The sequence below is a fragment of the Rhineura floridana genome, chromosome 2, assembly GCF_030035675.1.
Source record: "Rhineura floridana isolate rRhiFlo1 chromosome 2, rRhiFlo1.hap2, whole genome shotgun sequence".
Classification (NCBI taxonomy): domain Eukaryota; kingdom Metazoa; phylum Chordata; class Lepidosauria; order Squamata; family Rhineuridae; genus Rhineura; species Rhineura floridana.
This window is the reverse complement of record NC_084481.1, coordinates 219,781,122-219,798,881: the sequence shown is the minus strand read 5'-3', so window position 1 is coordinate 219,798,881 and position 17,760 is coordinate 219,781,122. Positions and strand designations below refer to the sequence as shown.

At 40.9% G+C, this 17,760-nt stretch overlaps 1 protein-coding gene and 1 pseudogene across 2 annotated transcripts in view; one reads left to right on the top strand and one right to left on the bottom strand.

Moving 5' to 3' along the window:
- Positions 1-17,760, bottom strand: part of KIF26A (kinesin family member 26A) — a 211,066-nt gene that overhangs the window by 77,696 nt on the left and 115,610 nt on the right. The window lies entirely within an intron of this gene.
- Positions 17,327-17,445, top strand: LOC133378554 (5S ribosomal RNA; annotated as a pseudogene).

The window sequence follows — 17,760 nt, the reverse complement described above, 5'->3', positions numbered from 1 at the left end:
TTTGCAAACTTTTTCGGTCCCAAGATGGAGGAAGTATTATACACTGCATTATATGGGGAGGAACAAGCTTGCATGGGCCACTGTCCACCATAAATATCAGTGGCTAACTGTGGCTACTGTGACTACGTGGCTAACTTTGAAAGCAATCTGGGTTCTGACCACTAGAAAAATGTCATTTTTCTCTGACTAAATATGCCCACTTACTTCTGAGTATAGGATTGCACATTCATACACATGAACAAGACATACACTCAAACACACACTCAACACATGAGTGGACAAACCCTTAGCTTTCCTGGGCTTTTCCTGGGAGTCTTCAATCACAACAAATTACTGGACCAAAATCTAAATGGCTTACTTAAGGGAATACTTAAGTTATTTTCAGATTTATAGATTTAATGGGCACTGACAGCAATAAACAATGCATCACAAATCATAGCTGTGCTGGCATTCTATTTTTGCATACTAGGTGGCAACAGAGATTTCTTTTAATTCACTGTTGTAATGAAGTAGTTCTGAACATAATGGGAATGATTCAACAAACGAAATAGTTGCTAGAGCCTATGTCCGATTGCAGACTTTCTGTTTATGCAACTTTTAGCTCCAGTTTCAATGGGACCCGGCTAAGACAAACTTACATAGGATTGCACCTGTCCTTCTAAAACATCTGAGACAAAAGCATTATTTAAATTAAAGTTCAAGCAGAGTCTTTAAAAGTCTGTTTTCTATCAGATGGAAAACCAAATTCTCTACTCAAAATCATTCAAGCCATGAAATTTTGCATGAAGATTTGCATAAATATTCTTTACTGATATGAACTCTTTTGATGGTATTTGAGCCACAACCAGGGAAATCAGGTGTGCCTAACAATCAAACTAGACTTTATAAAATAAACATAGATTTCCCAAAACTGGGTGGGGATGTTCAACCCTTTTCCCATCCACCAATTATCTTCTTCAAATGTACCCTAGACCATTTTTTCCCTGCAGCCATGCTCCAAACTAGAAGCACCTATTATCAGATCAAATATGAGGTTCAGGACACATATATGCCAAGAAAACATCTAAATGCCAGTGAAATCAATGGGATTTACAGCTCACCCTCTATTGCAGCATGAGTTACTGAAGTCAGAGTGGAAGGAGGTGTACTGAGAGTTATGGACTTCCTCAAAATCAGTGCTATTTCCAGGTTTTTGAATCTGAAGATGCCCTTAGTAAACCCTGTCCCCGAATGGACCTTGCTCCTCTGTGCTTCTACCTTCAACTGCCACGTACTTGCCCTCTCCCTCTGGGTCCAATCTGCACAACTGTCCAGAAGAAGAGCATGAAGCAAGTGAGGGATGTTGCTCCCTCTCCTCGTTCCTGTCACTGGTTTAAGATCACATCCACACATACATTAAAGGCACTCTTATACCACTTAAACTGCCCTGGAGAACCCCAGGAATTGAAGTTTTTAAGGGTGATGGGACTTGTAGCTCTGTGAGGTTATTTAATCAACTATGGTTCCCAGGATTTAATCAATTATGGTTCCCAGGATTCTTTGGGGCAAGCCATGATGGTTAAACTGGTGTAAAAGTGCTTTAAATATTCGGTGTGGATATGACTGCAGGCTCAAAGAGGACAAGTGTACTGGCAGCCACAGCAAGGAAGAGCAGCAGGGGAAAGAGGCTCTGGAGGATGATGGCAGTAGAGCCACAGCATATGCCCAACATTTCCTACCTGGAGAACCAGGTTGGTGTAGTGGTAAGAGTGACAGACTACGACTGTCAAATCCCCACTCAGCTACGAAGCTCACTGGGTGATCTTGGGCCAGTCACTCTCTTTCTCAGCCTAACCTATCTCACAGGGCTGCTGTGAGGATAAAATGGAGATGGGAAAGGAAACCATGTATGCTACTTTATGCTTGTTGCAGGAAAGGAACAGTAGAAATGTACTTAAATAAGTAAAGTAAGAAATCCTTCTGACACCAGCCCTACTGATAATGAACCAAAATGCTCAATGAAGTGCTTATGGGGCATCTAAGTAGCTATTTGGGGCCAGGCCATAAACCTAAAGCACTAGGTGCACTTATAAGTGTGAAAGGATGATTAATACTAATAATAACAACAGGAGATGCAAAGCTCTTGGAATCCCACATGGAAAACGTGTGAGACCAGCAGCACTGAAACCACACTCCCTTTTAATCCTGTTGTTGTTATGAATTGTAACGTGGGAGACGTATGTAAAATATGGTATTACGGCATCATCTATAATGCGAAGATTAACATCTCTCTTGCAAACAGCACCCAGGGGCAAGCAAACAACACTGGAGCCACTGAAAAAAGCCAGATTGGCCTGTAGGCTCTACAAGTACATATATAACAAATGCCCAAACACTTTCTGTCATTCAGCAATAAGAAACAAACAAAAATATTCACACTGAATGGCAGGCGCAGTTTTATCGCTCAGTCTGTCAAGGATGTCAGCCCTAGAGAGGCATTACAATAGTTAAATATATAATGGTACCAAAGAGCCAGAATGTCACCAATAAAAAATGAGAGAGACGAAACAGGTGCACGCTGTCAAATTACCGCCCGCTTGGAAAGTCACGATTAACACTAACTACGGAATGCTGCAATCCCCAGTGAATCAACAGCTGGTGCTCCCAGACCTGGGGGGGGGGGGGAAGGTAGAGATATCTAGATCAGCCAACTAATGAAGGAATGAGGTTAAAGAGGAGAAACAGAGCATAGGAAGCTACCTTATACCCAGTCAGACCCTTAGTCCATCTAGCTCAGCACTCTCTACAGTGATTGGCAGATGGTCTCTAGGGTTTCAGGCAGAGAACATTCCCAGCCCTACCTGGAGTTGCCAGGGATTGAATCTGGGACCTTCTGCACGCAAACCAGATCCTCTACCACTAAGGTACGGCCCTTCTCCAATGAGGAAAAGCTAACTAAATGAACACGGTTTTGTTTTTTGTGTTTTTTTCAGATTGCACAAACGAGATGTTGCTTGAAGCTCAGGGTCAAAGAGTGAAAAATAAAACTTGCTGGACCCATTTGCTAAATGGGGTCAGAGGAAACGTGAATGGCAGATAGCTGGATGATGTATAAATAGTGTGCAACAAAATGGACAGAACAAGAGAATCAAAGACTTTTGGTTGAGAAGAGCAGCTGAAAATGAATTAAGGAAGGTGGGGTAGAGTCAAGGTTTCAGAAGTGCAGGGTGGTAGCTAGAGATGGTGTAGAATATTTCTAAAACCAGATTTGGTATCGAATTCTGGGATAATTCGCAAGTTTGTCTCATCGTTGAATAGGCTCCCACTCTTTGTGTGTGTTCATGGCTGTTGGTGACACCGTATTTTTTTTAAAAAAATCTGCACCAAGAATTATGTAATTATTTATGTAATTATTTTTGTAATAAGCTGCTGCTGTATACATTATATAAATTATACAGCAGCATAATGAATAAAGGGAAAAATAAAGTAATTTTTGGAAAAATAGCAGAACACAATTTATGGCAAATTGTAACTAGCAGTCCATTTGCCCTGTATGATGACCTTTGTCAGGAGAGAAACAGGGGGAGTGTGACTCTGTTGATTCTCCTTGATCTCTCAGGAGCTTTCGATACCATCGACCATGGTATCCTTCTGGGGAGACTGGCTGAGTTGGGAGTGGGAGGTACTGCATTGCAGTGGTTCCGCTCCTACTTGGCAGGTCGCCTCCAGAAAGTGGTGCTTGGGGAACATTGCTCAGCACCCTGGACTCTCCAGTATGGGGTTCCGCAGGGGTCAGTTCTGTCCCCCATGCTGTTCAACATCTACATGAAACCATTGGGTGCGGTCATCCAGAACTTTGGAGTGCGTTGTCATCAGTATGCTGATGTCACGCAGCTCTATTTCTCCTTTTCATCTTCTTCAGGTGAGGCTGTCAATGTGCTGAACCGGTGCCTGGCTGCGACAATGGACTGGATGAGGGCTAATAAACTGAGGCTCAATCCAGACATGACTGAGATGCTGCTAGTGGGTGGTTCTTATGACCGGATGGTGGATGTCCAACCTGTCCTGGATGGGGTTGCACTCCCCCTGAAGGAGGAGGTTCGTAGCTTGGGGGTTCTCCTAGAATCATCTCTGTCACTTGAGGCTCAGGTAGCCTCAGTGGCACGGAGTGCCTTCTACCAACTTCGGTTGGTGGTCCAACTACGTCCCTATCTGGACAGGGATAACCTGGCTTCAGTTGTCCATGCTCTGGTAACCTCTAAATTAGATTACTGCAATGCACTCTACGTGGGGCTGCCTTTGAAGATGGTTCGGAAACTGCAGCTTGTGCAAAATGCAGCGGCCAGATTGGTAACAGGCACCAGACGGTCCGAACATATAAAACTGATTCTGGCCCACTTGCACTGGCTGCCTTTATGTTTCCGAGCTCAATTCAAGGTGCTGGTATTGACCTATAAAGCCTTACACGGCTTGGGACCACAATACCTGATGGAACGCCTCTCCCGATACGAACCTACCCGTACACTACGTTCAAGATCAGAGGCCCTCCTCCGGGTGCCTACTCCAAGGGAAGCTTGGAGAATGGCAACAAGGGAGAGGGCCTTCTCAGTGGTGGCCCCCAAATTATGGAATGATGTTTGTGACGAGGTGCGCCTGGCGCCAACACTGTTATCTTTTCGGCGCTAGGTCAAAACTTTCCTCTTCTCCCAGGCATTTTAGCATGTGTTCTGTATTGTTTTAAATTTTTTAAATTGTATTTTAAATTGTTTTTAAAAGATGTATTTTAAATTGTATTTGTTTTTAGTTGTTGTAAACCGCCCAGAGAGCTTCGGCTATGGGGCAATATGCAAGTTTAATAATAATAATAAATAAATTTGATGAACTGAAAAATGAAATGTAATCAGATAGCGAACCTCATCCTTAATGGTAGCCAAAGCGTGTGCCTATGATCCCCCCCCCATTTTCAGCTTGTTTAATCTTGCCTCTGATGCAGGTGTGTCAGCTCTCCCAGAACCGGGCACACCATAGCTGCAGAAGGAAAAGGGGAGCATGAAACGGAGCCCATTTGTCTGACATGAGGCTGGGTACCACCTGTGCAACATTCACCAAATAAACTAGGATCATTATTCCCTGCATTTCTCATCCCTGCTTTAATGTACTAGTATAAGCTTCTGATCTATATTTTGATAAATCTTATGCTAATTTGTTTTTCACGTTTGATTTTGTTGATATTTTCCCCAGTGGATACTTTATATTGTTTTATGTAAACCGCTTAAGAAGATTTTGTCCATTAAGGGGTATATAAATCTTGCCAAACACATAAATAAATAAATAAAATCTGAAGGGGTAAATCTCTAGCCCAGGGTTGAGACCCCTTATTTTCTGCTGAGGGCCATGTGGCAGCAGTGGACTGGGATGCAGCCAGCTATGGATGAGGCCAAAGTCAGTAAGAGATGGAGTCAGAGCCAAAGGTGGATGGGGCCATCCTTTTTCCTCTCTCTTTCTGCCACCTGTCACCCTCTCTCCCTCCATGTCCAGCAGGCTGCCAGAGGAGGGACAGATCACTTTCAAAAGAGGTCTAAACCCATTGCTTATGCAGAAGTACTTCCCAAACCTTTTCCCCACGGACCACTTGAAAACTGCTGAGGGTCTTGACTTCCAGGAAGGGTGACTTCGCTTGTGCCTGCTTTTGAGACGGGCTCCCGCCTCAAAAGAAGCTTATTCAGATATAAATCAGTCAGAACATTTTTTTTTGACTGATGAAATTTCTCCCGGGCAGGGAGAAACGTAGAGATCAACCTCAAAAGCCTGTTTTTGTTGGGAGGACTGGATTTCATTAATTTATGAGAAAAGGTCCAGCCAGCAATGCCGGATGGACTTCCGAACAAGCTCTATCTGATTAATGCGATACGTTTATCTTTTCTTCAAAGAGAAAACGGACTAACAGGCAAGCACCCTTCTTTCTATTTTTTTTTTACTTGGTTTAAATTGTTGCAGCAAAAAGAGATTTGTCAAATGAATCAGCTTTAAAGAACTTCTGGGTGAGCTATAACTCTTCTCTGTTATTCATGAAATTATCAGCTTATCTCTGTTTCTATTGCAAAAAGCTGTCCTGGAAGTGCATTCTAAAGATATAAACAGAAGAGGGATTTCTATTCCGAGGAACATTATATCGTCTGGGACTATTCTCTTTTTGGTCTATTTTATTTTGACAAATCTGCTTCTTCACGACGCCACTAACTGTTTTGATGCTGGGAACTAAATTTGTTTTGTGTTCTTGAACATAGAGAGATAAGGCAGGCTGCTCTGTTTATACTGTGATGTCATCAAGCCTGGAATATTAACCCAATTGTTGCTGAAATAAGAAGTGGTTCTTCTTTATTTTTGTTTTGTTTTGTTTTCGTGGTTTTAAAAATGGCAATCAAGAAAGTGGCTGAGAATCTGGAAGTAATTATGTTTCAGAAAATAATGGATGAGATTGAGATAATGAAACAAACCCTGCGACAGGGCAGTAAGGAGCTGAAAATTGAACTGAGCAAAATGACGCAGGAGCTTAAAGAAATAGGGGATCCTGTGAGAGAGGAGAATGAGATCAGAGATGAGAAAAGAAAAAATAAAGGGAAAATACAAGCCCTGGAGATTGGAACAACTGTGGAATTGGAAAAAGATCTGGAGTTTATGGATATTAGAAATAAAATCTACTGTTTGGAATTTAACGTTATCTCTGAAGAAATTAATGAAGATATTAGAGATAAAGTTATCAATGGCTTGGATAATCTTCTGGACTGGAATGACGTGATGGAGCTTGATATAGAGAAAATCTATGGAATTAACTGCAGCCATGTGACAATGGAAAAACTCTCAAGAGATGAGCCAGTGCATTTTGTAAAAAAGAAGAACACAGATATGACTTTACAACAATATTTCAGCAACTTATTCAGAATTGATGGCAAGAAAATATTTGGGATAGAGGAAATTCCCATCAGACTCTTATTATATGACTATGGCTATGACAGCAAGATTATTATGGAATACTGATAATGGAAGATTGGACACTGAAATTACTGGACTTAACAGGACTATTGAAGATGGAAGATGGAATTAATATGGATAATGGAATAATGACTATTGAAATTATTGGACCTAACAGATTTTGATGAGATGGATTAATCGATATGTTTATTTGGACTATGGTTATGACAATAAGATTATTATTATTATTAACAAGATGGATTAATCGACATGTTTATTTGGAGAAAAATTGATAGATATATTTCTTAAAGAATTGAAAACTCTCTTTGACTTTTTGTGGAAAGAATAAAGTAATGTTTATGAGATTTGATGATTAATTAAGATAACTACTGGAGGAAAGTGATTTTATAATATAATTTAAGAGACAGGATTGTTATATATTGTAGACCTACAACTGATTTGATCTGCGACAAATGGGAAGTCAACATTTTATTTTTTTGTTTAATCATTTTTGTTTTGTTTTGTTTTTTGTCTTTGAATGTTTTATGATTTTGTTTTGTATGTTTTATGAAAATTTGAATAAAAATTATTGTAAAAAAAAAACTGCTGAGGGTCTTGGTGGACCTCGTGGATGATTTTTGGCCCTAGTGCATCAGTTGCATATTTATTTTTATTAAAATATTTTAATAAAAATATTTGCATACCCCTATTTTAACTTATTGACCATTTGAATTTATTTCTTACAGTGAATTGGGTAACTTTTTTCTGTTCATGTTGTGAGCCGCCTTGTGCATAAATTGTTAAAAACATCATCGCGGTTTACATCACATTAAAAACCACCACTACCACCACCACAGAATAAAAAACATTAAAAATACAATAAAAACAAAGGTCAACTGTTGCAAAGGGGGGGGGGAAGTATGTTCTTAATTGCCTGCATAAGCCTGGCGGAATAATTCCATAGAACTCTAATTGTAATACAATAAAAACACTATGAGTAAGATTCATCTAAGTTCTACGCAGGGCACACCCACTGAAGTTTGAGAGCCCAAGTTAGTCACGTCTCTTCTTTTCAGTGGGTCTACTCTGAGTAGGACTAGCGCTGAATACCACCCAACGTAAGAAATAAAAGCAATAAAATATCATTAAAAATCCATATGAATGTTTAGTGTGATGGATGTGACATCTCCCGCCTTCAACCACAAATCCACACACACACTGCGGACCACCTGAATGAAGCATGTGGACCACTGGTGGTCCAAGGACCCCAACCCCTATTACACAGGGCTTCCTCCGCTTCTTTCCATTGCTCCATCTGTTCCAGCTTCACTCCTTCTCTCCCTCTGCCCTCCCCACCACTTGCATGAAAGTAGGTCGAGGGCAGCAGATGCCGTACCGTTGGCAACGTAAGGGAAAACATGCAGGCAACATTCTACCAAGCAGCTTGTGAAGAGGTAGTAGAGCAGAAGAAAGAGGTGTCACCAACAGAAAAAGAGTTCTAAGGGAGGGGAGATATCCCCGCCCAAAACATACCAGTGAGGACTGATTACGCCGAGTAATCACAGAGTATTGACTGTTAGGAGAAGAAAACAGAAAACCGAGGGGGGGGGGCTGGAATGAAATGGAGTGACTGGAATGCTTTGATTTGGATTCCTGCATTGAGCAGGGGGTTGGACTTGATGGCCTTATAGGCCCCTTCCAACTCTGCTACTCTATGATTCTGTGAATGCTGAGCAGGAGCCCTCCACACTGCCCTATCTTGTTCCACTTCTGCTTACCGTTATCCACAGCTTGTTATTCTTGGTGGAAATCAAGGGCTAATCGAAGTGTACGTTCCCTACACGGTAGAGTCTTCACTTGGCGGGTGCTATTCAACATAACACTAAGACAAGCATTCCATCAGCACAAAGATTTATTTGCGTAATGGAATAATCCCCCCTCCCCCCCTCCTCATATCCCCTAAATCTATTCTGGGGTTTCTCCCCAACCCTCCAGAGCAGATTTGGAGATGGTGCGGGGCACAAAAAGTTAAGTGAATATCACCCAATGATTTTACCAAGTCGGTTCCATGTTGGACAGGCACTAAGGATGGAAGGATCTGTTCGTTTCAGTTCTCTGTTTCTCATTTTTCTAATCTTAAATTCAGTTCTCTACATTTCTGCTGCAATTTGTGATTTTTTTAAAAAAATCCTCATGAAAAATTTTCAGCACTTTATTGCGACTGTCTCCTAATAAATACATTTTTTATCATTAATTTTTATTCAAATTTTCAAAGACAAAAAACAAAACAAAACAAAAACAATTAAACAATAAAATAAAATGTTGACTTCCGATTTGTCGCAGATCAGTTATAGGTCTACAATATATAACAATCCTATCTCTAAAATTGTATTATAAAATCACTTTCCTCCAGTAGTTATCTTAATTAATCATCAAATCTCATAAACATTACTTTATTCTTTCCACAAAAAGTCAAAGAGAGGTTTCAATTCCTTGAGAGATATATCTTTCAACTTTTCTCCAAATAGACATGTCGCTTAATCCATCTGATTCAAATCTGTTAGGTCCAATAATTTCAATAGCCATTCTTCCATTATCTATATTAATTCCATCTTCCATCTTCAATAATCCTGTTAAATCCAGTAATTTCAGTAGCCATTCTTCTATTATCAGTATCCCATAATAATCTTGTTGTCATAGCCACAGTCCAAATAAACATATCGATTAATCCATCTCGTCAAATCTGTTAGGTCCAATAATTTCCATAACCATTCTTCCATTATCAATATTAATTCCATCTTCCATCTTCAATAGTCCTGTTAAATCCAGTGGTTTCAGTATCCATTCATCCATTATCAATATCCCATGATGATCTTGCTGTCATAGCCATAGTCATATAACAAGAGTCTGATGGGAATTTCCCCCATCACAAATATGTCCTTGCCATCAATTCTGAATATGTTGCTGAAATATTGTTGTAAAGTCACATCTCTGCTCTGGGTGCATCTCTGCTCTGTCACACATTTGTAGTTAATTCCATAATTTTTTTCTATGTCAAGCCCCATCACATCATTCCAGTCAAGAATTCTGAATATGTTGCTGAAATATTGCTGCAAAGTCATATCTCTGTTCTTTTTTACAAAATGCACTGGCTCATCTCTTAAGAGTTTCTCCACTGTCACATATCTGTAGCCAACACCATATATTTTTTCTATGTCAAGCTCCATCACATCATTCCAGTCCAGAAAATTATCCAAGACATTGATAACTTTACCACCAAAATCTTCATTAATTTCTTCAGAGACAACGTTGAATTCCAAACAGTAAACTTTATTTCTAACATCCATAAACTCCAAATCTTTTTCCAATTTCACATTTGTTCCAATCTCCAGGGCTTGTAGCTTCCCTTTAATTTTTCTTTTCTCATCTCTAATCCCATCAAACTCCTCTCTCACAGAATCCCCTATTTCTTTAAGCTCCTGCGTCATTTTGTTAAATTCAATTTTCATCTCCTGTCTACCCTGTCTCAGGGTTTGTTTCGTTATCTCAATCTCACCCATTATTTTCTGAAACATAATTTCTTCCATGGTCTCAATCACTTTCCTGGTTGTCATTCTTAAAACCACAGAAACAAAAATTATTTCAGCCACAATTGGGTTAATATTCGAGGCTTGCTGATATCAGTGTAGACAGTACAGCCTGCCTTATCTCTATGTGTTCAGGAATACAAAACAAACTTAGTTCCCAACATCAAATCAATTAGTGGCGTCGTGAACAAGCAGATTCGTCAAAATGAAATAGACCAAAAAAAATTTTTTTTCCCCTCCTCGAAATAGAAATCCCTCTTCCGCCGTGGGTATCTTTAGAATGCACCTCCAGGACAGCTTTTTGCGATAAAAACAAAGATAAGCTTTTTCGATTTCTTTCCTCCTTAATTTCGTGAGTGAAAGAGAAAAGCCATAACTCACCTAGAAGTTCTTCACAGCTGATTCATTGACAAATCTCTTTTTTGCTGCACCAATTTAAACCAAATGAAAAAAGAAAATAGAAAGAAGGATGCTTGTCTGCCTGTTAAAGTCCGTTTTTCTTTGAAGAAAAGATAAACGTGTCGCTATAATCAGCTAGAGCTTGATGAAAGTCCGTCCGGCATTGCAGTTTGAACCTTCTCTCATAAATAAATGAAATCCAGTCCTCCCCACAAAAACAGGCTTTGTGGTTAATCTCTACGTTTCTCCCTGCCCGGGAGAAAATCTTTATCAGTCAAAAAGAGCGTTCTGACTGATTTTAAAGCTGAAAAAGCTTCTTCTGAGACGAGAGCTCGACTCAGAGGCAGCACAGGCAAAGCAACCCTTCCCGGAAGTCCCTAATAAATACATTTTTGAGTGCAGTTTTGACTAATGTACACATTTTTCCAAGCAATTTTTCCTAATACAATGCATTTTTGTATGTCATTCTCACCAATATATTTATTTTGTGCACCTTTTCCACTAATATATGCATTTTTGTAAACATTGCTTGGTTAGAGAACTGCATCGCAAAATTCAGGTAAGAGTAAATTTGGAAGCATGGCTGTGTTTCGGTTCTCATGTTGTTTCAGAAAGTGCAAATTTTATAAATTCGGCTTTAAATGCAACTGAATCGCATATCTCCCCCATCCCTAGCAGGCATTGGAGTAAAACAGGCCACACTTCTGAATGCAGATGGGGGGGACCATGTTTTTAAAAATGGCACAAAGAAAAGTAGCACATGAGACAACTAGAACCCTTCTCTCTAGTTGGGCTAGCTTTTCATAGGCAGGGAGTTACTGGGACAAGAGAACGTTCCATTATGTGTTCTAAAGTGGCACAATCCCTGGAGGGTTCTATCACACAAGTCTCCTGAATACGTAAATCCAACCCCTTAGACATTTCAGTTTCCATTCTGTTCCTTTTGGTTTCTATCCTGCTGGTGTTTAATAAAAACTAAACAGTACTTCACTTGCCCTAGGGCTCATACAAATTAGGACTGCCACCTTTTCTTCCTAAGAACATAGAACAGCCCTGCCCTTAATGGATTATTGGCACTGCGGCAGATTAGCAGAGCTCCTAGGGTGTCTCCATGTACACTCCATTCTCTGACTGAAACAGGGTTTGTGTGTGTTAGTCTTGGTTTAGGATGTTCCCCTCTCTCTGCAGATGCAGAAAAGTGCCCGGAATATAGAAATGGCTTCCAAAAGAGATATTGTGGATCTATAGAAAGGAAAAAGACTTTGTTTTGTAGTCGAGCCTCTTGAACAAAATGTGAGAAGGAAGCATAAGCACCAACTTATTTACACTTTTGGTAGGGTCCTGAACCTCAGCCTCCTAGGTGGTTCCACACACACTCAATTCCTTCATTTCTCTTCCTTTTCTAAATCTTCCTTTCTTTCATAATACAGGCCTTTTCCCTATCACCACATGTACACACACACACACACACACACACACACACATAGCGCTATCACTTCATGCTTTCTCTCTCTGCCTCTTAGCCACAACCACCAGCAACACATACACACCATCCTGCATCCAGATTGATCTCATTCTCTGTGCCAATGTCCCTTCTGATCCCATTGGCTCCACATGCCCCCTTGTTAACCCTCATCTCCAGTTTTGGACTGACTCTCCTGTTCACTGTTGCAAACCTCCCCCCACCTCTGGCTGTTCTTTTCTGTTCTGATGGCCATTTGCTCCCGAATGAAATTGCTTGTTTCTCCCACCCCTCCCTCCTGCCTCTTCGCTCAGTGCCCCTCCTGTTATTCAGTCTATTAACCTCCCTGACTTCTCCACGGCTGTCAGCCTTCACTATCCCTCCTTTTCCCAACTGCCATTTGCACACACATTCAACTGGAGCCTTCCCACTCCTGAACATCTCCTGCAGGTCTCTCCCCCCCCCCCCCAAGTCTCCCTTTTCTCCTTCACGACCACTGTGCCTTCACCGGGTTATTATTCTACATATCCCTTTATTTGCTTTGCCTCCCCCTCAGAATGTAAACTCTTCATAGCAGGGAGTTCGTCTACATTCATAAAGCACTGTGAAAAACGCACAAAGCTGCATTGGAAAGGTTAAATCGCTTTTCCGAGACTCATTTCTTACTTTAAGTTAGGTGCAAAAAGCTGATTCAAATTAAGCACACTTCTCTCCTCCCCTCTAAGTGCTAACATAAAACAGAATACAAGCCAGGCAAACATTATTCTGCTTGCTGTTCATTAGGGAGAGACGCCACTTGAGTGGCTCAGCAACAAAGAAAGCATAGACCATACAATAATACAGGGCAATACAAGATGAAAATTTCCAAACAATCATGCTACCTGGGCTAGCTTAATGCTGCTCTCAGTCATTCCAAAGTGCCAATGAGCCCAACTGTGCATGCAAACCAAAGCACTGCTTAGAGTAACCATGTTACTCTAGAGGCCCAACAAACAGCATGCAATCCAAGAAGAGCAGCCCAAGATCTCATACAGAAGAGGCTGAGATATAACAGTCGGTGCAATCCAAGAGATGTATTGCAACACTACAAGAGATCTTGGAGAACACCTCTCAGATCATATAGTGCAACTGCTTAGGAAGGGACATACTATAAGGAATGTAGGAAGCTGCCAGATCAGACCACGGATCTATCTAACCTAGTGTTCTCTAATTAGACTAACAGCAGTTTTCCAGGATCACAGGCAGAGCTCTTTCGCACCACTGGCTACTTCATCCTTTTAACTGAGATGCCAAGGATTGAATCTGGGACTTTCTGCATGTAAAGCATATTATTTATTTATCTATTAAATGTATATCCTGCCCTTCCTCTCAGTAGGCATACTACTGAATTACTGACCGTCTCCAAACCACAAGGCTAGACCAGCCCTGGTTCATGTTATCATACTTGTAAACCACTTAAGGTGTTTATTTCTTGAAATGTTAAACGGCATATGGGTTATCTAAACTCAAATGCAAAGATGTATCACTGAACACAAAAGTCAGGATCATACAGACCATGGTATTCCTGATCTCTATGTATGGATACGAACGCTGGACAGTGAAAAAGTCGGTAAGAGAAAAATCAACTCATTTGAAATGTGGTGTTGGAGGAGAGCTTTGCACGTACCATGGACTGCTAAAAAGGCAGATAATTGGGTGTTAGAAAAAATTAAACCAGAACTACCACTAGAAGCTAAAATGATGAAACTGAGGTTATCATACTTTGGACACATCATGAGAAGACACGATTCACTAGAAAAGACAATAATGGTGGGGAAAACAGAAGGGAATAGAAAAAGAGGAAGGCCAAATAAGAGATGGATTGATCCCATAAAAGAAGCCACAAACCTGAACTTACAAGAGCTGAACAGGGTGGTTTATAACAGATGCTATTGGAGGTCACTGATTCATAGGGTCGCCATAAGGCGTAATCGACTTGAAGGCATATAACAAGGAAGTTATCTAAATAAATAAATAGCCTATGAGCAGCTCCTGATCAGTTACCCAACACAACCAACAAGTCCCCTCAACTTGTTTATGCATATCAGGTTGGTGGAGGTGATTGATCACTCCTGTCTGAAATTGACAAAGGTCATGATAGCCAGGGGACATTTCTAAAAACCTTTGGGAGTCCCTTCTTTCAGTAGCCCACAATGTACAAGGGGAAACTCTCAGGTGGCAAATTGCTTCTCACATACAGAGGATATACCCACCAAGACCACAATTCCTCAAGGCCCCTTCAAAAACATGTACCACAAATATGGGTCTATAAAGGCCTCTGAAAAACTGTGTATTTGTAGTGGTGTGTTGTATAGTCCTTCATTTCTGAATGCCTCTGGTCAAACCAGAGGCACCTTGCCTCAAAATACCAGTTGCTACGGAACAACAGTGGAAAGGGACTGTTACGCTCATGTCCTGCTGGTGGGCATCCCAGGCACATGCTCACTCACTGTGGGAAATGAGATGTTGGGCTAGATAGCTTTTTGTTTGATCCATCAAGGCTCTTCTTATGTTCTTACGTAATGCCAATTGTTTTATTTGTTACCTTTAAATCTTGCCCTACTTCCAAGGAACTCAGAAGACTCTTTTAGCTTCGTAACAACTCCTTGAGATAAAGTGACTTGCCCAAGGCCACTCCAGGGGCTTCATAGGTGAAAGTGGATTGGAACCTCAGTTTTGCTCAGACCACAAAAGGGCTGAAGCACAGTGGCATAGCACCTGATTTGCAGGCAAAAGGTCCTAGGGTCAGTCCTTGGCATCTCCAGGTAGGGCTGGGAAGGACACCTACCAGAAAGTCCTGGAAAGCTGCGTCTAATCAGTGTCAACAATACTGAGTTAGATGGACCAATGGTCTGACATGATATGAGGTAGCTTTCTATGTTCCTAACCCAACACAACAGTGAATGGTGCACCTTGGGTAACAAAAGCGGGTATCCATGTGTGATTTCTATGACCGCCTTGGGCTCCTTCAGGAGGAAGGGCAGGATATAAATTGAACAAAACAAGTCTTGAAATTTGATTAATCCCCTGTTACAGCCACAAGAGACATAGGTGCTGAGGTCCCATGGAGAACATTTAATATGCACTCCAGAGCTTGGAAAAGTTACTTTTTTGAACTACAACTCCCATCATCCCCAGCCAGCGACATGCTGGCTAGGGCTGATGGGAGCTGTAGTTCACAAAAGTAACTTTTCCAAGCTCTGCGACTCAACATATCAGTACTACTAAGCTAAAAAAGCTCTGATGCAAGCTGGTACAGAAGCTGGTATAGAAACAGCTTTGCTCTTGTCCTTGTCCTAAAAGAAGGAAAGCTTCATACTGCTGTGTAGAGATGGAATCTGTAAATTCCAGCTTATCCGTTTATTTTTCCAGTCTTATGGTTAGTTCTCCACATTTTCACATCAGTTTGTGATTTTTAAAAAAACTCCTCATGAAATTTCATCAGCATTTTAGTGGGAATTCCTCCTAATATAACCACACTTTTGTATGCAGTTTTGCCCAATATACACATTTTTGCAAAGCAATTTTAATGCATTGTTGTACACTATTTTCACCAATACAGTAATGCCTCAGTTAAAAAAGTAGGTGCATTCCTGGACATTACTTCTTTAACATTAACTTTGGTACTAGAGGTAGGAATAACATGGAAAGAACAGAGAAAGGTTCCTACACCCCTCATAGATGGTAGGGGCAGCTTCAACGGGGTCTTTAAAGGATGCCTACCCAGCATCCTCCCCCCCCTTCTTTCCTCTCCTCCTCTGAATCATACTGGATCCTTCCCACCCCAGCCCTGGGATAAATCTAGAGATCTCTTTAATGCAAAGCAAACACACCCTAGCAAAGCAAAGGCACAGGCTTATCCCTTTATTTATAGGAAAGCAAAGACACAGGTTGGTCAGTTTCAACTAAAAGCAAAGGCACAAGCTTGAAAGTTTATCCATAGCAAAGCAAAGGTAGTCACTTTCACCTTAAAAAAAAACCCTGGTTTAAAAGGAGCTTTGTTCCTGAAGGATTCCTTAACTGAGGTGTATATGCATTTTTATGCACACTTCACTGTGGTATATGCAATTTTGTACACATTGCTAGACTGGAGAACTGCACTGCAAAATTTGGAGCAGTGTGAATTACAAAGGTTCGCTTTTAAATGTGAAATGAACCAGATTTCTCCCCCATTCCAACTGCTGTATCAGCAGTAAAATCACAGAACAGCTTCCCTTCCCTTTAGAAGAAAGACATGGGAGTAATTTTGTGCATTTATAGATTCTAATTTACCTGCTTTTTTCCATGCAGCAAACAACTCACCTGAATGCACTTCCATATAGCAAGAACTGATATCTGCCACACCCTGCAGAACCTTTATACACCACATAGGCATTGCATTCAGAAGATATTTTCATCATCTGAATATGGGGTAGAAGTCACCCTGGGCTGGCTTAATCACATGGAATGAAAAATCTGCCTTTTGTTTAACAAGCCCCTCTCACTTAAAGAGACTTCCCCACTGTCATCTTCAGTAACACTCCAGGGCCACTGTATATAAACTTTCCTCCAGAAGTCTACATAGGCTTGCTGCGTAGCCGCCAGAAATTCTGCATGCAGCACTGGAAAAGAGCTAACTTGATATCTGATGAGTCACAAACTCTGTTTTCTTCTAGTGACCTACTTAACTACTAACTCAGTTACCTACTCCCCTTTTGTCAAGACGGGTTTCAAATCATGCCAGCTCTATGCAAAGTTGCAGTGCCAGTTATTCCCAGAGGGACGGGGGTGAGTAAATGTTTCTAACTATTAAATATAGAAAACTAGAGGACTACACCAGCAACTCAGCAGGAAAACAATGCCTGCATTTAACAGCTAAACCAAGACTCCAGATGACAGCTTTTAAAGATTTAGCTGCCATACTACCCTGAACACGCCCGTTCTCGTCTGATCTCAGAAGCTAAGCAGGGTCAGTCCTGGTTAGTACTTGGATGGGAGACTGCCTAGGAATACCGGGTGCTGTAGGCTTAGAGGAAGACAACGGTAAACTGCCGCTGAATACCTCTTACCATGGAAACTCTATGAATATATCCAAAAGATTCACAGGGTCGCCATAAGTCGTAATCGACTTCAAGACATATAACAACAAATTTCAGAAACAGGCTATTTTTAAAATGTGTAGTATGTTACCATGCACTTTCCCTTCCCTCCTTGAAAATTCTGAAAGTACTGATCATCTCAAAATAATTGGGTTTAACAGGTTAGAAATAATGTTTCTAGTATCCTTAATACATTATAACCTTCTTTCATGGAATTTGAATCCCTGTCATTCCAAACTACTGA